General features: G+C 36.9%; 1 protein-coding gene across 3 annotated transcripts in view; it reads right to left on the bottom strand.

Annotated features, from left to right (window-relative positions):
* LOC106884438 (guanine nucleotide-binding protein subunit gamma-1) overlaps window positions 1–21,463 on the bottom strand; it is a 303,773-nt gene that overhangs the window by 155,578 nt on the left and 126,732 nt on the right. The gene's annotated exons all lie outside the window — the stretch shown is intronic.

Below are 21,463 nucleotides of genomic sequence, written 5' to 3'. Positions count from 1 at the left end.
AAATCTATATTTACTAAGAAAAGGTTGCTTCCAATACTCCATAGAGGTATCCTAAGTATTATAACCATCTAATTAATTCATTATAACTTTTTAAATAATGACGCTTAGTGTGATCGTCATTTCTCTCAGGCCAGACGTAGCTCTACACATTCTTATGTACTTAATGGTACAACTGGAGTCAAATTGATAAGTGCAGAAAAACTTGGGATTCCCAGCCCTGGTTACCAAAACTGAAAAAGTTCCCAGGCTCTGGCATGGATGCTACATTATTGGCTTGTCGCAAAGGCGGTGAGCTGGCAGAATTATTAGTATGTGGAGCGAAACGCTTAGCGGTATTTCATCTGTCTTCACATTCTGAGCTCGAATGCTGCTGGGGTCAACTTTGCCTTTCATCCTTTCGGGGTCGATAAATTAAGTACCAGTTACACACTAGGGTTGATGTAATCAGCTCATCCCCTTTCCCCAAATTTCAGGATTATTGGCTTGTCACAGCACTGACTACTTGTTTAGCAACAATCAATCATCACTAAAGTAATTTCTTTTTCCCTCTTCTTTTTAAATTTTCATCCATTTTCATACTTTTTTAACCTTTTCTTTCTCCCAATGTTATTGGTTTTGTGTTGTTGTCTATCAGATGCTCAACTGCTTATCCTATGCATGCTATACTCACTAATAAAGTTAATCTTAATTTTGAACAACAAAGGAAACTCCATGAGCTCCCTTGATCTTTAATCTTTACTACTCACATACAAAAGAACAGCATTCATAATACCTTTTTTTTAAAGTCTTCTGAGGTTTTGTGCAGTGAGGTGGGAGATAACCCCAAACCAAATACCTACAACTGAGTAAACCAGTCACAGCTAAACTGCAGCCTATGGCACTTTCTGAATGGCACATCCCGTGAAAAATTATCTTGGGTATTTTTAGTAGTGCAGCCTGCTTGATAATGAGCTATGTCTCAAGTGGCCCATATCTCAAAAAAGGTTACTCTTGCCTTGAGTAAACCCTACTAAGGACCAGGTGTTGGTGCTAAATCCAGGCAAGAATGCAAAGAGCCAGAACAAACAAACACTGTAGGGTATCTCAGCCAACATTTGTGCCAATTCATTGCCCTGGACTGGTACCTTAGTTTATCTACTCTGCAAATGGTAGACAGCAAAGTTTACCCTTGCCAGATCTGAATTCTGAGCACCAAATGCCAAAAGAAATATTACAAAGCATTTGTTTTGTCCTATGCTCAGTTTGTCAAAAATAGGGCTTAATCTAAGGAATCTACCAATTTACCTGTCAGAAATAGAACCAAATCTTAGTCAAATCAGATCCTGCTTATACTTTCTTCAAAAGAGAAATTACATGGTTGATGTGTTCCTGGGAACTAGGAAAAAAAAAGTGTAGTTAAAGTTAGAATGTCTTTGATCAAACATGATATCTTATGTATTTTCTTGTTTTGTCAATAGAGCTAGTGCTTATGCATTTTCATAACTTCTTTTGAAGTTAGTGGCTGCGGGGTAAAAATGTCTTGTGAAGGATTGTAAATTCAACCAGACTGAAACAAAAATTGTGACATGATACATTTTTCTTGCAATAGAGTGAATGTTTCTTAATCAATTCATATTCAAGTCTGGTCAAAAAATTTATTTAGTTTTGGCAAATTATATCAACCACTATAAAATGTGTACAGAATATAAGGCTTCATTTTTTTTTTTACATGAAAAATAACAAAAAAAAGAAGCATGTAACAGACATCCTAATAAGATAAATGTTACAATATAGTGAAAAGAAGTGAATATAGGGTACCACTTTAGTATGTGGTCAACCCTAATCCCTAACCCTAACTCTAAACTCTGACTCTAATCATAACAATAATCCTATCCCATCTCAAGTCATCCTAAGGTAGTACTATTGAATATATACAAATAAATGTCTATAAAGAGATAATCTGTGAGCAAGAAAGTATACATAGTGGTAGAAAAGTTTAGAACCACTGGTAGAAATTGTTGGTCAGGGAGAGGCCAATAATCTCAGATGTTGATAAAAGGAAATCTGATGAGTTCACGGTAGTTCCTGAGTGAACTTGATCACAGTTCTAATAGGCAGCATGTTTGTCAAGCTGGTCATAGTACTGTATAGCAGTATCAGAGTTGCTGGTAAAAACTGTATCCAAATTGATAATTTTATGGCTGGTAAGCTGCCAACTGCTACTTAAATATGTTGTGACTATCTCTGCCAAGATCACAGCCAGCAGCACTGTGACTACTGGAACGTTTTGTTGCATTGACTAGAACTCTGCAATCTGGTACTGCATCTTTGGTTGCTGAGGTAGGTGGGCTCAACAGGTCTTTACAAGAATGGCTTAAAAGGAAAGGAGTTTCCAATTATTTGCAGTGGTTGGAAGATGTGCAGTCTAGAGTGGTGGTCCCAGTCAATGTAGCCTCCAAAAAGTACTAGGTAATAGTGGACTGATTGGCACAGTGAAAGTACTAATTAGTCACAACAAACATAGCTGAAACAATATAAAATCACAGCAACAAGATAGTCACACTTTTCAAGTATATCCAACATACTGTATTTTGAGATACAAGTCAACATAGTAAGTAATGTAAATATTCAAACATCATCACTATCTTTCCAAATCTTGTTGCATTTCACATGGAACTTTTGGTCCTCCAAAGCCATTTTGGTGTACAAATTGACCTAACTGTTTTGACAGTAAATTTTAGTCTGAAAAACTGCAGTATGCTGGAAAATACAGTATGCATTTTCTGTGTTTTTATCTTTCATGTCAAAATTAAAACCTCATATATCTACATTTCATAGCTGTTGATAGAGATAAACTGATTTACTGACGTGTGGAAAAGTTAAATAAAACCCTCTTAATTATCATTCCATGTTTTTATTTATTTCAGATTTATAATTCTTCACTATTTCTAAGTCACACATCTTGTTTCAGTCATTGGACAGCAGCAATGCTGGGGTATCACCTTGAAGGGTTTAGTAAAACAAATCAACCCCAGTGATCATTGTTAAATTTGGAGTTCATTCTACTGATCACTATTACCAAACCACTAAGCTAGGGGGGGGGGCATAAACAAACCAACACATAGTCTATATACATTTTACAGAGGTCAATATAGTTTGTCAAGACTAAATGAATTTATTGACCAGAGTTGAATATGAATTGATTAAGAAACATTCACTCTACTGCAAGAAAAATGTCTCATGTCACATTTTTGCTTTAGTCTGGCTGAATTTATAATCCTTCACAAAATATTTTTACCATCCAGCCACTAACTTCAAAAGAAATTATGAAAACATAAACACACACACACACACATGATGGGTTTCCTCACAGCTTCTATTTACCAAATGCACTCACAAAGCATTGGTTGGCCCTGGGCAATAGTAGAAGACACTTGCCCTAGGTGCCATACAGTAGGAGTGAACCTGAAACCACGTAACCATGTAGCTGAAAAGTGATCTTCTTAAACAAACACACAGTCATGCCTGCCACCATCACCATCCTGTGATTTTAGAATAAGTTTATCTTACATTACATTATCCTATAAAGTAAACAGTAAGACCCATGGAAACTAGTGAAAACTAGTGATGGCCTGTATTGGCAATTACTGAGTACAAACAATTCGAAAGTGAATCTTGCTATAGGAAAGTAGAAAGGTTTAAAGTTTTAGACAGCAAAACTCATTTGAGAATAAGGTCTTTCTCTGAAGAAAATGGTATCCTCTCTGAGGATAAACATTAGGTTTTATTTTTACTTCTAAATCAGCAAACTGATTTATTCCACTTTTGAGTTGTTTGCAGATTATCATTGTCCAGTATACTCTTCCATATTGTTTAATGATGATAAGGTATGATTTGGAAAAAGATTTGACAGCTAATTTTTTTAACAACAATCAAATCTTTCATCCTGATTCCTGAATAACCAGGAAGCAAGCAAACAGTGCTGGCCTCATTGGTTGCTATGAGTATGATGAATGCATGTACACAAGGTAAAACACACACACAATCACCAACACCAGCACCACCATCATCATTTAATGCCTGTTTTCCATGCTGACACAGGTTCGATGTTTTGAGGACTGTACCGAGTTCTTTTGTTAGCTTTGGCATGATTTTTACAGTTTCACAGAGTCTACTGGGTGCTTTTTTCATGGCACCAGCACTGGTGATGTTACCAAGTACCTTGCAAAACAAAGATCCCTCTTAAATGAGAAGGGGAGTAGTATTGAAGGAGGGGGCTTAGTGCCAGGTGATGAGAGGTTAAACCATGATAGTGAGTTAGATACAGGTGTTTTGCTGTAGACACACACATGCACACACACGCACACACACACAAACACACACACACTCACACGCATTCATATTGTGGAACACCTGTTGCATGTTTTGCATTCAGTGCAGATAATGGTGTTGTTAATTTTTACTGAACAATAGCATTGTTGATTAAATTGTTCCAACCAGGCAGTCGCAAGTTCTCTGCATTTCTAATGACAAGAATGAGAAAGGAGCAGTGTCTGACTCAATGCAGAACAAATACCTCAAGTAACTTCTTTCATGGAGCACTGGTTTATCCAGTCTTTTCCAAGTGCCCAAATTTCAGCAATATACATTGGCAATAGACACGCACACACACACATACGTGCACGCATGCACAAGACAGGCTTTTGTATAGCATCTGTCTCCCAAACATAAAATTTTCCTGACAAAGTACTGAGCACTTTGGAGCTACTGTAGAAAACATAGACCCCTAAGTGCAAGACAGTGTGATGGAACCAAGAACCATGTTGTCAGTCAGTGAAACTCTGAACTATATGGCCATACCTGCAACCACTATACCAATTTCTATGGCTTAATCAGTAAGGTTAGGATAAACTTTGAGGGACATTTGGATGCTATTTTTAATTGAGTGAGTTACCACATAGAAGCTCACCAATTCTATTTTTAGGAAGGAGAAAAGGAAGTGTTGGGATTTTTAATAATGTTTCCAAGACTGGTGATGTGAAAGAGAGGAAGAAACCATGACTCATGGGTCGGTCGTTGATGTTCAATTCTAGGTTAGTTATGAAGTTTTACTTGTTTTAGTCATTAGACTGTGGCCATTCTGGGGCACCACTTTGAAGAACTTTTAGTTGAATGAATTGTCCCCAGTACTTTTTTTTGTGTGTTAAGCTTGGTACTTATTCTATCAGTCCCTATGCTGAACCACTAAGTTACAGGGATGTAAACACGCACCAGCACCGGTTGCCAAGCAGTGGTAGGGGACAAACACGGACACAAAGACACACACACATACATACACATATATATGACAAGCTTCTTTCAGTTTTCATCTACCAATTCCACTCACAAAGCTTTGGTCAGCCAGAAGCTTTAGAAGAAAACATTTGCCCAAAGTGCCATGCAATGGGATTGAACTCAGAATGATGTGGTTGGGAAGCAAGCTTCTTAACACACAGCCTTTTTTATGGTTTTCTGTTCTGGATAATATTATCCAATATATTCCTATATTTTTAAGACAGTAGGGTTAAGATGCAATTTGAGAGACATCAGGTTGCTATTTCTAGGGACATCAGGTTGTTATTTCTAGGGACATCAGGTTGCTATTTCTAGGGACATCAGGTCTGTCTGTGGTAGGAAGAAAATGCAATGGTATCAAGTTATCCACAAATAGGTGAGCTGGTTCAAATGCTTGCAACAGGTGCACACTTATTAACTAAACAGTCTAATTAGCAGAGCAACAATAATTACTAGTTTATTAACTGTTAGTTCACTAATTGTTGCTTCACTAATTGTTATTGGGCTCTGTTTAACCTGACCATTCTACTGAGAGAGTCCAAAAGTGATGACCTTCATGTCAGTACTCCGTCAGTCAGATCATTTAATGGAAATACATCAAGTCTTTTCCTGTGTTCTATAAATTCATCAATTAACTCTTTTGCAGCCATATTTCTAATGAAATACACTGCTTATGAGTTCCAATTAATTATGAGAACAATCAAGAATTTGGAAAGGATTTAGTAAAATCAATAACTTTGTCATTATTAGCCTTTCGCGGCCATATTTCTAATGAGCATTCTGATTATGTTTCAATTAATTTTCAATATTGTCAATATTTTGGTGGGTATTTTAGTAATCAATAAACCCTTTTGTGACTATGCTTCTAATGAATATACTGACTGCGTTGCAATTAATTTTCAGTATTACCAATATTTTGAAGGCAGGGATTAATAAAATATCTGTAAGGTTATATATTGCTACATATTGGGTCATCCCATAAATAATGTGGCTTTTCTAAACTTCTTCTATTTTTCAAAATTAAGATAAACAAAGTTATTTTTTAATCTAAAATATACTCTCCTTCATTTTCTGCAATGCTCTTCCATCTATCTGGTAGACTTGCAATGCCCCGCTTCCAAAATTCACTTGTCTGTGGCGAAAAATACTCCCTCAGTACTGTTCTGACCTCGTCTACAGAATTCATATTTTTTCCATCCAAACGATTTTGAAAACTATAGAATAGATGATAATCAGATGGGGCAATGTCCAGCAAATATGGTGGGTGGAGCTGCTCACAGTAGATCTCCTTTGTTATCATTTGGTTGGGGTTTAAAAGTTCAAAGTGGACTAAATCTTTCATATCCCACCAAACAGATAACAGCACCTTACATGGGTGAAGACCTTTTTTAGCCTGGGGTACCAGTGTTTCTCCTTTCCCTACCCACTGTCTTTGGCATTTGACATTTTTATAGAGAACCCATGTCTTGTCACCAGTCACTATTCGGTCGAAAAATGGTTCATTTGTGACAGGAGACAACAAAGAAGAGCACATATTCACTCTTTGTGTGCGATTAGACTCAGAAAGTTTGTGAGGAACCCATTAACCTAATTTACTGACTTTTCCGATGGCATGCAGGTATCAATGAATGGTTGAATGACCAAATCCAAGTTTCTCTGTTAGTTCCTCAACAGTTACAATGGGATTTTGTTCCACCAAGATTTGCAGATCTGTAGATCTTCCAGGATGAGGTTCGTCTTCTAGGCTGTAGATTCCGGCTCAAAATTTCTGGAACCACCATTGACACTGGGCTTACACTTATTGCCCGATCCCCATATACTGCATTAATATTCCTTGCACTTCCCATTGCCTTTATTAAACTCATAAATTAAAATATGCCAAATATGCTCCTCTGTCACTTCCATTATAGCTTTGAAAAAATAACTGTTAAAATCAAACTGCACCCTTCAAAACTTGCACTAAGAATAAGGACCAGGTAAAATTACTACCTGCTTTTATAGCAAGTTGATGCAGGTAGTTTATCCAATCCCACTCCGATTTTTAGTTCATGCAATTGAAAAAATACTGCATTATTTATGGGATGACCCAATATTTTTATGTTACGTTGATCAGCTGAAATTTCATGTTATCATTCATGTTCTTATGAGATTTTAAGAGAGATTTTAATCTAAACATTTACATCTAAGTAAGGCCAATCTCAGACAAGTTGGTATTAAAGGGGTTGAACTGGTATTTAAAACATTGCTTAATCCTTTTGAAGCCAGTTTACCTGAAACTGCCCCTAGTTCCATGACACAAACTCCTTGTTTTAAATAATCTAGATCGAAATCTTCCACCAAAAGTTTGTGTTAATTTGTGGCCCAAACACCAACTTAATAATCCTTTCTACTATAGGCATAACGCCTGGAATTAGTGGGGAGGGGGAGAGTCAATCATATTGACCCCAGTATTTGACTGCTACTTATTTTATCGACCCCAAAAGGACAAAAGCAAAGTCAACCTCAACAGAATTTAAACTCAGAATGTAAAGATGGAAAAAATGCTGCTAAGCATTTTGTCTGGCCTGCTAACAATTCTGTCAGCTCACTGCCTTAAACACCAGCTTAATAATGACAAGGTGTTTTACCAAATTCTTCATTACTTTCAAAATAAAATTGAAACAAAGGCAGTATACATTAATAAAAATTTGGTAATAAAAGGGTTAAAAGGACCTTACGTAAAATCACAACAAAGGGCTTAACCTTTTAGCATTTAGATTTCTTTGTGAAATGTAAAGCTTATCTATTCTCATTGTTTGAATTAATCATGCATATCTTGTGGCTTTAAGATTTCAATGATGTAGTTGTTTATTTTTAGAATAACATTGTAGGGGAAGTGTGAGAGGCTAGTCTAGCTGGTTTGATGATAAAAAATGTAGATTTGGTCAGATATGGCTGGTTTAAATGCTAATGGGTTAAATTTAAAAATGAACATTTTAACTGACTATTTTCAACAACAGAACCAGAAGTGGTCTTGAGTCAGTGATTGGGTAGCAAAAGGACTAAATTCTCTTTCTGTTTAGCTCCAGGTCAGTGAAATTCATTTCAAGGCTATCCCAAATTATTCTCAGACAAAACATATCTAGGACTCTATGATTACTTTATCTAGTATTTTTTTTTCTTTCCATTTTTACAAGATGGTATTGGGCAATTTTTTGAGGGATATCTAGCTACTATTTGCTGCAAGTCAAGCAATCAACAAACAACATACAGGCTCCATCATTAATTCATTGTTATTGTTGTTTCAACTAGACACTGGGAAATGGGGATTATTCAGTGATCTTCATATGTGGTTTAATCTTCATCTTTTCATCTTGAATTACTGGCAATCAAGAAACAGTCAGAGTTTAAATATTAAATACACATTTATGAATTATTCTTCCTGTTGTAGTTGCTTGTCGCTGTTGTAGTTACTGTTGTTGGTGTAGTTGTTGATGTAGAGTAGTGGTTCCGAAGGTAACTTGACATATAATTAATTACATAAGGCTTATGTTAGCAGCTGCTCATTTATCTTATCACAACTTAACAACCATATAACTATTACTGCCACTCCAAACACTTTTCTTTTTTTTTTTAGCTAAGAAAAGAACCAGCATAAGCTGAATAAACTTGCTAGAAATACCAGCCAGATTTTTCTGAAACACCTAACCATCTTTTCACAACTTAACAGTTATACTACTATCAACACCAGAACAGTCTGCTCCCTGCTTTATTTTTGAGAGCCAAGGAGAGAACCACAGCATGCTGAATCAACCTGCTAGAAATAGCAGCTTGATCTTTCTCAAACTACACCTTACCCTGTTTGAAAAGGACACACTGGATTTTGTTCTTAGGTGTACATTATGTCTAAAAAAAACAAATGAGGTTGTAATAGCAGGAATCATCATCATTATCATCGTCATCATCATCATCCTTTAACGTCTATTTTCCATGCTGTCCTGGGTTAGATGGTTTGATCAGAGCTGGCCAGTGGGAGTGATGCACCAGTTTCCAGTCTGATTAAGCTTGATTTCTACAGCTGCACGCCCTTCCTAATGCCAACCACTTAACAGTGTGCTGGGTGCTTTTAATGTGGCACTGGCACAAATACCCATGATAAAAGTTATTCAGCAACAACAACAACACTTTATAATCTTCTATGTCAACTAACGAAAGATCTGTTCTGTCATTGGTCTCGACTAAAACAACACAACTCAACAAAGAAGTCTCAGATATGGTCTCTCAACATGTTAATAACAACAAAATCTTCAAATCATACTCTTGTGAAAGGAAGGACACATTATACGATGTGGCACAAGATAAAGAAAAAGACAGGATGGTCAGTTCAGGGTTAAAATGCCTTTAATCATAGGTCTGCTCAATCAGGGTTGACATGGGGTTAAATAACGAGAACAACAATCCAACTTAATCAGAGCTTTTATCAAAGAACGTTTTTTAGAAACTGAGAAACCTTAGTATAGAGGTATAGTTGTGTGGTTAAGAAGTTTGCTTGAAAACTTCATGGTTGTGGTTTCAATCCTACTGCATGGCAATGTTGATTGTCTTCTACTATGAATCTATCACAGTCCAGGGTCAACCAATGCCTTTGTGAGTTAATTTGGTAGACAAGAACTGTGTGAAAGCCAGTCATACATAGTGTGTGTGTGTGTGTTCCCAATAGGGCTGAGTAAAATACAACAAGTTAATCAATAGTTTAATCCTATATCACCTAAATTTACCAATATACAAGGGAAAAAAATTATTAAACAGATCAAAAGGCATCATTCAAAAACTTGCCACAACCAGGAGATATAATTGCTTATATGTAACGAAGTTCAAGTATAAAGGATTTTTACTTGTCCAAACTTTCGATTTTGATGGAGTTTTTCCCCATAAGACTAGAATCTGTGACACTAAAAATTATCAATAAGTGTTATTTACAATAGGTACTACAAGATTAAATGACAGGTATGAAGTTACTCTCCAATATACTCCAACATCTGGTTCGCAAATGTGCTACTGCTACTACTTCCCTTCCTTCTTCCTGTTCTACAATGGCCTTCTCTCATCATAGGTGCTTGCTTTGATATGACCTCCACTCAGACACTCCTGATGCACTCATCTCCCTGCTTGTTGCCTATATTGCACCTCCCCAATACTCTGCACTATCAAAATATGGGGAGGTGCTGAAAAGTTTCTGGCTTTGAGTAAAAGAAAATACAAGAAGATCAGATTAGTTATGATTTTATTCAACATATTCCCCTCTCAGATTCACACACTTTTTGCAGTAGTCCTTCAGTTTTTCTAGGCCCTGTAAAAGAACTTGGAAGGTTAGGCCTCCAACCAGGCTTTTCATGACACCCTTAATTCCAGGAACTTTTCAGCACCCACTTGAATACATATATACAAGGAGGTGCTGAAAAGTTACTGGCTTTAGGTAAAAGAAAATACAGGAGGATTAGTTAATCATGAATCTTTTCGACATATTCCCCTCTCAGATTCACACACTTATTGCAGCTATCCTTCAGTTTTCCTAAACCCCATAAAGAACTTGGAAGGTGCTTATTTATTCACTTTGCTTTTAATTAATCATGCATTATCTTGTAACTTTGAGATTTCAATTATGAGTTTGTTTACTTTTAGTATGATATTGTAGAGTAGGTGTGAGAGAGTGTATTTGACCAGTTTGAACATAAAACAAATAGAATATTTTGGCTGGATATGGCCAGTTTAAATACTAAAGGATGAAAGCCAGGAAATTTTTAGCACCCTGTAGTATGTTATCCCTCTGGGATTTCCTCCCTACCAATGTTTTTTCTTGCTCTGGTCAAATTGCAATTATCCATGAAGAACATTTGCATTGCTGTCACTGATCACATAGGTCATTGGTCTCAAACAGTCTATGAGAACAACTGGACACATCCTGTTAAGCCAATCCAATCCAAAATAAATAAATAAACAAATAAATCTTTTATCCACTTTGAATATCATCAAGCTTTTCAGTTTAGTAAAAAACCTTTTAAACAACATCAAACATTACTGCACTTTTAGACATGCATTGTTGTTTGTGTGTATTTGTGTGTGTGCATTTGTTTACACACATATATATATATTTATACATATATCTACTTAAACATGTTTATATTGTATTTTTGATACAAAGGAACATTGGCACTAATAGCTGTTTTGCTAAGCAACTCTGTTGACCAACTTCACATAAAATGAAAGTCCAGTCATAATTGAATATAATAGCTCTTTGTCCTTGATGACATAAACCAATAGCCCTTACAATACTTCCTCTTGGTAGTTAAACAAATGCCCTCTTACTTAGTATCATGGAGATTGCTGGGTGGTTTTTCTTTTGGGATGACCACCACTACAAATACATTGTATATAAAGGTTAATGATCTTTGAAAGTGCAAAGTAAGCAGATGACCCATTGACGGGGAAAATGACAAGAATGTCACTGCCCATAGCTGAGCAAGTTTGGGAGAAGTAAAAATGCAATCACACAGATATACACACACATAAACGTATGCATGTGCACATACATATACACACACAATGAAATCTGCTCACAAGGTTTTGATTGGCTCAAGGCTATGATAGAAGACACCAGCTCAAGATATAAAGCAGTGAGACTGAACTTGAAACCAAATGGTCAGGAAGTGAGCTTCTTAATCACACAGCCGTATCTGTGTGTATAGACACACACACACACACCCAACCATCATCTTGGTCATCATCATTTAACATCCATTCTGAAAAGCTGCTTGGGCTCCATGTTTTTTTTGCATGATTTCCACAGCTAGATGCCCTTCCTATCACCAGCCACTTTATAGAGCGTACTGGTTGCTTTTATGGGACACTGGCACCGGTGCTTTTTATATGGCACCAGCACTTATGAGCTCACAGGGTTAGGATCACTCAGCTGAAGAGAGATGTAGGGGACATGTCTGCATGCAAGGACAGCCACGATTTCACTTAGCTTGACATGTCTTCTCAAGCACAATAAACTACCAGAAGTCTCGGTTCCTTGTCATCTCCTCTGTGAGGCCCAACATCTGAAGATTCTCTCTCACCATTTTGTCCCACATCTTGTTGGGTCTAAGGTAATATTTATCCCCTCTTAAGAGTGGATGTTGAGTTAGAACACAGAGTACTGTGTTATTTACCATGAGAGAACTGCTCATATGGACTGAAGGTGCATAAAGGCACTCTTGTTTATTCCACTGGCAGGCAATAACCATCCAATATAGCTGCCGGAATTGCCAAATCACATGATTTCAGCCTTCCTTGGCCTTGTCAATGACAGAGGAGGCTATGTGGTTTTGTGGTTTGGATGTTGGACTCATGATCATAAGATTGTGATTTCAATTCCTGGATCGGGTGATGTGTTGTGTTCTTGAGCAAAGCACTTCATTTCACATTGCTCCAGTCTACTCAGCTGGCAAAAATGAGTAATCCTGCGATGGACTGGCGTCCTGTCTAGGTGGGGAATTTATACGACATGGAAACTGGGAAACCAGCCCTTATGAGTCGGTATGACTCAAGAAAGAAACTTTGTGGAGGCACATGGTTTTGTGGTTAGGGTATTGGACTCATGATTGTAAGATTGTGGTTTTGATTCCTGGACTGGGTGACAGGTTGCGTTCTTGAGCAAAACACTTTATTTCACATAGTTCAAGTGAACTCAGCTGGCAAAAATGAGTAATCTGGTGACCGGTGTCCTGCTCAAGTGGGGAATATATACTCCAAGGAAACCTGCCCTTATGAGTCGGCACGACTTGAGAAGGAACTTTTTTGTCAATGACAGATGCCTGCAGCTAGACATAGCAGCTGATTCCTCCCTCACAAATGTACATAGAATCTCAGTGTCTATTCAGGCATCAGTGTTGCTTGTGAGCTTCTTAAAAATAATAATTAATAGCAACAGAAACAGTATTAATAACTAAAACTGACATTTATCTCTCAATTAACATGAATGCTATGTATGTACGTATGTGTGTATGCGAGTGTGTGTGTGTATGTATGTAAGTATGCATGCATGCATGTATGTATGTATGTACGTATGTATATAAGTATGTATGTATGTATGCATGCATGCATGTATGTAATAAGAGTTAAAATAACTCAAAAAGCCAGCACATGCTTTCAACAGTTGGTGCTAAGAGTCACTGATGAGGATTAAAATGATCTACATCAAAATCTGAAATCGTGATCCGACTATATTCTCTAGGGACTTACCTCCCTTTGTCAGTCATTAAGACAGTACTTTTGTGGCCTTTTGAGTTGTTTTAACTCTTATTTTTAGCAAAAGCAGTGCTAATCAGTACCCTCTGACACTTTTGTGACCTCTATTGATTTTGCCGTAAGGTTCTAATTGCTAATAAGCCACCCTTTTCTAATCTGTTATATATATATATATATATATATATATACACACATGTATATATATGTGTATATGTGTATGTGTGTGTGCGCACATATATACTCACATCCACAAATATATACATATATATATGTGTGTGTGGTGTATATATAAATATTCACACATATATAAATACACACACACACAGACACCCACATATATATCTAGACACAAACACACATTTTGCAAAACTAAGCAAGGATGTTCTTGCAAAACAACACAATAAAAGTCTAAGACATTAAACAGAAGATAACAAAATCAATCCCTCATATAGAAATTGAACTCGGCGCTTACCAGACAAAGTACACAAACCAGATGAGGCAGTAACCGAAGATTTGCAAATAGCAGCATGACTCATGACCTTTGATTGTATTGGTCAGCCAGATATTGATGTCACACAGCATCTGAAGCAGTACACACACACACACACACACACACACACACACACATGAGATGAAGAGCTATTATTAAAGAAACATAAAAGAATGGTAAAATGATAAGATGGTGCATAATAGGATGTCCAGATATTTCATTTTACCCTTCCTTGACCATATATTTCCAATATAATACAATTATTCTTTCGCTGGCCATTGGACTGCAGCCAAGATGCTGCACCATTTCAAAGTGTTTTAGTTGACCTTATAAAACCCAGGAAGTATTTCTGTCTGGTATCGGTTATTGATCTCTATGTGCTGGGTGGTTAATTAACGTACGTAAAAGGGGCACAATATAAACACACCTGTACCAAGACCAGTGTTAACATAATTACAAACACAGTCACACATGTGTGAGTATTGTTTCTTCATATCTTTATATCCAATTTGAGGCATTGTTTTATAGTTGGATGCCCTCTTCATATCTTTAACATTTATCTGTTTTCAAAATAAGGGATCTCATATTTCCCATACCAAGCCTAACTCTGTGAGATGTTGTGTTGTGTTGTGTGGTCTGCAGAGTGAAAATGATGAGCAACAGAGTTTTGGTTTCTGAACTGGATGTCATGAAGATGTGAATGAAGATCATTGTCATGCATGCAATGTTCTTCATTTCCAGTCCTCTGTGAAATATTATCTCACTCAGAATCAAGTGAGGGTTGGTGACAGGAAAGTCACCCAGGCAAAGGAAATCTGCCTCAATGAATTTCATCTGACCCATGCAAGCATGGAAAAGTGGATGCTAATGCTGCTGCTACTGATGATTATACATATATATATATATATATATATATATATATATATATATATGCACCTGATTGGCCCTCGTGCCGGTGACATGTAAAAACACCTACTACACTCTTGGAGTGGTTGGCATTAGGAAGGGCATCCAGCTCTAGAAACTCTGCCAGATCAGATTGGAGCCTGGTGCAGCCATCTGGCTCGCCAGTCCAAAGTCAAACTGTCCGACACATACCACCATAGAAAGCAGAGTTAAACGATGATGATGATAATGACGATGATATATATATATATATATATATATATATATAAATAATAAATTAAGGGTAAAATTTCCTTTTACCCGCACCCATTTATTGCACTTGGTAAAAACACTAGTGTAGTAATAATTGGGTATCCTTCCGGCAGTATATTAGATAGATATTATCCCTTAGTGGGTTGGATTCACAACCCCTAACTTTCTTGGATTATATATAAATAACACACACACACACACACACACACACACACACACACATACATATATATATACATATGTGTGTTTATATATGTTCTTTTATTCTTTTAATTGTTTCAGTCATTTCACTGTGGCCATGCTGGAGCACCACCTTGAAGGGTTCGAGCAAATCAACCCCAGGACTTATAAGTATGGTAAGAGATTTCAATTTAACCCTTTAGCATTCAGATTATCCTGTCAAATGTAATGCTTGTTCATTCACATTGTTTTGAATTAATCATGCATTCATTATCTTGTAGCTTTGAGATATCAATAACATAGTCGTCTTGTTTTGTTTTTAAAATTGCATTGTAAGGAGTTATGAGAGGTCAGATCTGGCCGTTTTGAACATAAAACAGGTAGGATATTTGGGCTATGCTAAAGGGTTAAATATGAACACCATAATTTGAGGCCTCAGATGAGGTATTATCAAATAATTTAATATGAGTATCAATCAAGACTTGTCCTTGTATCATATAATTTGACACATTTGTCAGTGTATATAATAACTGGATTATACAAAGGATCGGCTAAATTAGTTTCAATCCCATAATATGTAAAGACCCCCTTCAGTCATGAATGACAATGGGATTGTGCCTAGAAAGTTCCCCTCTGAGGCACAAGTCCAGGCAAGGTTGTTTTATGGAAGACCAGCAGTAGCCCATGCATATCAACCTCCCCTCTCCACACCACTGATGTTATCCAAGGGAAAGGCAAAGGCCAATACAGCTTAGCACCAGTGACATCACAACTCATTTCTACAGCTGAGTGAACTGGAGTAAAGTGAAATAAAGTGTCTTGCTCAAGAACACAACACACAGCCCGGTTTGGGAATCGAACTCACTACTTTATGATTGAGAGCCCAACACTCTAACCACTACACTATGTGCCTTCACAATCCCATAATGATACTGCCTTTAAAGACAAGGTAGTTACATCTGTCTATACATACAATGTCAGTTAAATGTCTATAAATATATTCAATAGTACAAATATAGTATTCAGGCTAAACACTGTTAACGTAAGTAATTTGTATGTGTATGTGTATGTGTGTGTGTGTGTGTGTGTGTGTATGTGCATGCATACACACACACACACACACACACACATACACATACAAATTACATATATTCACACACACACAAACATATTTATTTATACGTACACACACGCATCACATACATGCACATGCACATACATGCACATACATGTACATGCACATACATGCACATGCACATACATGCACATACACATACAAAAGCACACACACACACAAAAGTAAACTAAACTTTGAGAGCAGCCCTCCAGCCAGCTGGTGCAACATACTCATGTCAGCAATACTGTGTACGAGCGACCTTGGGTTTCAGTCTAATAATAGTCACATCATGCAAGTTCAGTGATTCATTGATCCTACATGTGCTACAAGCAGACGATCTATGCATGTGTTGGATTCGTCAATAGTTGAATAACTGAAGATTTGGAAGCCCCCCATGTGTTTGTGAAACACTTGTTTTTAGAAACTTTTCTAAACTTTCAACAGCTCTGTAGAAAGGATTACCTGAGTCTTTACAAATTGGTAAAATCCACCAAAGATTACCTCAAGCACATATAAATTAGGCTTACCTTCCTAGACTGGGGGCTCCAGGAAGGACTGGACCTAGCTGTCAAACTATGTTTAAAGTTGAGATCTTTTAGTGATTAACCCTTTAGCATTCAGATTACTCTGTCAAATGTAATACTTATTTACTCTTTTACTCTTTTATTTGTTTCAGTCATTTGACTGCGGCCATGCAGGAGCACTGCCTTTAGGTGAACAAATCGACCTCAGGACTTAATCTTTGTAAGCCTAGCCCTTATTCTCTCAGTCTCTTTCGTTGAACTGCTAAGTTACGGGAACAAAAGCATACCAGCATCGGTTGTCAAGCGATGTAGGGGGTACAAACACAGACACACAAACATATACATATACATATATATATATATATATATATATATATATATACGACAAGCTACTTTCAGTTTCCATCTCCCAAATCCACTCACAAGGCTTTCATTGGCCTGGGGCTATAACAGGAGACACTTTCCCAAGGTGCCACGCAGTGGGACTGAACTCAGAACCATGTGGTTGGTAAGCAAGCTGCTTATTACACAGCTACTCATAGCTTCAAGATTGTGATGATGCGATTGCTTACTTTTACAATGACATTGTAAAGTAGGTGTGAGAGGTCAGATCTGACTGGTTTGAACAAAATATAGGTAGAATATTTTGGCCTGATATGGCCAGTTTAAATGCTAAACGGTTTAAGAGTTGTAGTGATTTTTTCAGGACTTTTTCTCAAGAGGAAACGTATGTTATAAGCAATGAAAAATGGTATTTGATAACCCTACTACTACTACTACTACTACTACTACTACTACTACGACAAGTAATAATAATAATCCTTTCTACTATAGGCACAAGTCCTAAAATTTTAAGGGAGGGAGTGCCAGTCGATTACATCAGCTCCAGTACTCTACTGGGGTACTTGAATTTATCTCCCCTGAAAGGATGAACGGCAAAGTTGACTTCAATGGAATTTGAACTCAGAATGTAAAGTTGAAATTCTACCAAGGCAAACTTTGCCTTTCATTCTTTCAGGATCAATAAAATAGGTACCAATCAAATGCTGCAGTTGATGTAACCAACTTCTTCTTTCCCTTCAAAAACTGCTGTCCCTGTGCCGCAATTTGAAACCACTGGTTGTTGTTGCTTCTGCAATTCAATTAGCAAGAATGTTATCTTGAGGTTTGATGACAACAAGCCTCCTCAAATCTCAAGAATCTTTCTTAGGATTCTTGTAAAATATAGGATGGTATTTTTCTGTGGTCAACAACGCAGGTCTGAATTCCAATCTCTTGCAGTCTCTTAGATAACATTTTGGGTATTGTGCCATGTATATTAATTACCACAGGAATAATAGCTGTCTTAGTCTTCAACAGCTTCTTCTATTCTCTGGCCAGGTCCGGATATTTCTCAGTTTTTTTTTTTGGTTTTTTTTTTTGGTGTTATTACAGAAAATTGCAAAGTCTATGATTTTACACTGTTTCTTTATTTTGTCTTCTATAATTATATCAGGGCTTCTTACTTCAATAATACAGTCAGTCTTTATGGAGGGGAGGAGGTCCCATAAGATCCTATAATTCTTATTCTAGGTCACAGCCTCTGTTTTAAGTTCATACCACTTGCCTATTATTTCAAAGTCACACACTCAGTTAACATCCCGATACACTGTCATCCAGTAAGCTGGCAGAATTGTTAAAGCACCAGACAAAATACTTTGCAGCATTTCTTCTAGCTCTTGACGTTCTGAGTTCAAATGCTGATGTGGCTGGGTTTGCCTTTCATCCTTTCAGGATCAATAAAATGAATATTAGCTGGGCACTGGGATTGAAATCGATGTAATCAACTTCCCATTTCCTTCATAATTGCAGAATGTTTTTTTTTTGCCCAATATTAGAAAGAATTGATATCCGGTCAATGAATTGGCAGAATTGTTTAGTGTCAGAAGCAAATGCCTTATAACATTTCTCTAAGCCCTTTATGTTCTAACTTCAAATCCAGCCAAGGATCAATTTGCCTTTCATCTTTTTTGGCATTGATAAAATAAAGTTCAAGTCAAGGATTGAAGTCAATGGAATTAACTAACCACTTCCCACCAAATTTCTTGCTTTGTTTCTATGTTAGAAACAACAATCACCACCACCATCATCATCATCATCAGCACCACCACCAACACCACCACCACCACTACCACCACCATTGCTTTTAGGGTTTCTAAGAAAGAAAAAAAAATTAATAATGGCAGAAGCAATGAGAAAATGGTAATTTCATGTGTAAGGAAGTAAGAAGAATTCTGTAGGGGGTGAGATATATATATAACAATCTATAAAAGGAGATGTGTTTTTGACATGTGACTTGACAATAAAAGAACATTTCTATCTCATTAGATATCAATCTATCTGTTCAAAACTAAGTAGTACAAATATAAAACAAAATGCTACTACAAGAATCATTCCATAATTCTAATACTACGAGTTCCACTACTGCTCCTCATGCTGCTGCTGATGATGATGGTGGTTTTCATGATGATAATGGTGGCAGCAACAACACAACAGTACCAATTCTTTCTACTATAGGCATAAGGTCTAAAATTTTGCAACAGGAGGTTAGTCGATTACATCGACCCCAGTGCTCAACTGATACTTGTTTTATCAACTCTGAAAGGATCAGAAATACAGTCAACCACAAAAACAGTGAGGGTTTACATGGAATCTAGTACAAGAGAATGGGTTTGAAAAACAAGAACATATCAGAAATGAAATGAAATATCCCTGTAGCCAGACAGCAGCCGGTGGCCAATCTGCAAACCCCACAGATTATTGGATGATCCTTATTGCTAAAGGCAAGTGCCCTCTCCCAGTTGTATTCTCCTGTTCAGATGTGCATACTGAAAGTTGGCCCATTCATTCAGATCACACCAGTCTCACACACAGTTTAGATAATAAAAAATTCTCCCAGTAAGTACAAAGCCACAGATTTTCAAATGAGGAGTATAGTTAATCAAATTGACCCCCATTCTAGACTGGTACTTTATTTTATCGAGCTCCCAGAGGAATAAAATTCAAATAAAATCAAATGTTGCTGAGCAAGATTTGATCTTACATCATAAAGGACTGTAACTAAATGCTACAAAGTATTTTGTCTGACATTCTAACATAGGGGTTCGCAACCAGGGTCCATATAAGATTTTAGAGGTTCACAAAACAAAATAGTAAATTGGGGATCCACAATAGTATTTTAAGGGCCCTTGAACAGATTCTGCTTTAAGGGTATGCATTGGTATATTTTGCAAGAAACAGCTAGGCTTCTTTCTCTAACATTTTATATGGTTCAACCTACACAAGTTAATGTGTAAATAAAGAAGAGGAATTTTGAAAAAAAGTTTCTACAAAACTAGTTTTTAAACACTGAATGGCTAAGGGGTCTACCAGAATAAAATAGTAATCAAAGTGGTCCACTGATAAAAAAAATGGTTGAGAACTCCTGTTCTAACAAGTCTACCAAATAATATTTACAATAGTAATAATCCTTCCTATTATAGGCTCAAGGCCTGAAATTTCAGGGAAGAGGAATTAGTTGATTACATTGACCCCAGTGCACAACCGATACTTATTTTATTGACCCTGAAAGGATGAAAAGCGAAGTTCACCTCAGCAGAATTTGAACTCAGAACATAAAGACAAACGAAATGTCACTAAGCACTTTGCTTGGCATGCTAACAATTCTGCCAGATCACTGCTTTTTTACAATAATAATAATCCTTTCTACTCTACACACAACGGCTGAAATTTTGGGAGAGGGGGAAAGTCGATCCCATCGACACTCCCCCACCCCTTCAGTATGCGACTGGTACTTAAGTTATCAATCCCAAAAGGATAAAAGACAAAGACAACCTCAGCAGAACTTGAACTCAGAACATAAGGATGGTAGAAATACTGCTAAACATTTTACCCAGTGTGCTAATGATTCTGCCAGCTTGCTGCCTTTTTTTTTGCAATAGTAATAATAATTACTATTTCTAATTAAAGTAAAAATCCAGAAATTTTTGAGGGAAGGGTTTAGTTGATATATCAACCCCAGTACTTGACTGGTACACGTACATTATTTGATCTCCCTCAAAAGGACGAAAGGCAAAGTTGACTCTGGGAAGATTTGGACATCAAGACTCATTAGTAAACATCATGTATTTACAACAATGAAATATTGTCACATAAAACAATACTATGAATTTATTGCAGCGGATGAGAGTAGGTGAGGGAAGAAGGAAGAGACAGAAACAGGTAGACAGGTAGATAAATAGACAGGTAGATATATAGATAACGAGAAAGACAGACAGACAGAATGTGAGGACTTGCGGGAGATGTTTGAAAAAGAGAGAGAGAAATAAAATTATATATACTGAATTCTCAGCAAACAGTTATAGTGAGTAG

The sequence above is a fragment of the Octopus bimaculoides genome, chromosome 8 (assembly GCF_046866305.1).
Source record: "Octopus bimaculoides isolate indiv1 chromosome 8, ASM4686630v1, whole genome shotgun sequence".
NCBI classification, from domain to species: domain Eukaryota; kingdom Metazoa; phylum Mollusca; class Cephalopoda; order Octopoda; family Octopodidae; genus Octopus; species Octopus bimaculoides.
The sequence above is the reverse complement of the archived record's forward strand: the minus strand, read 5'-3'. Positions and strand labels throughout refer to the sequence as shown.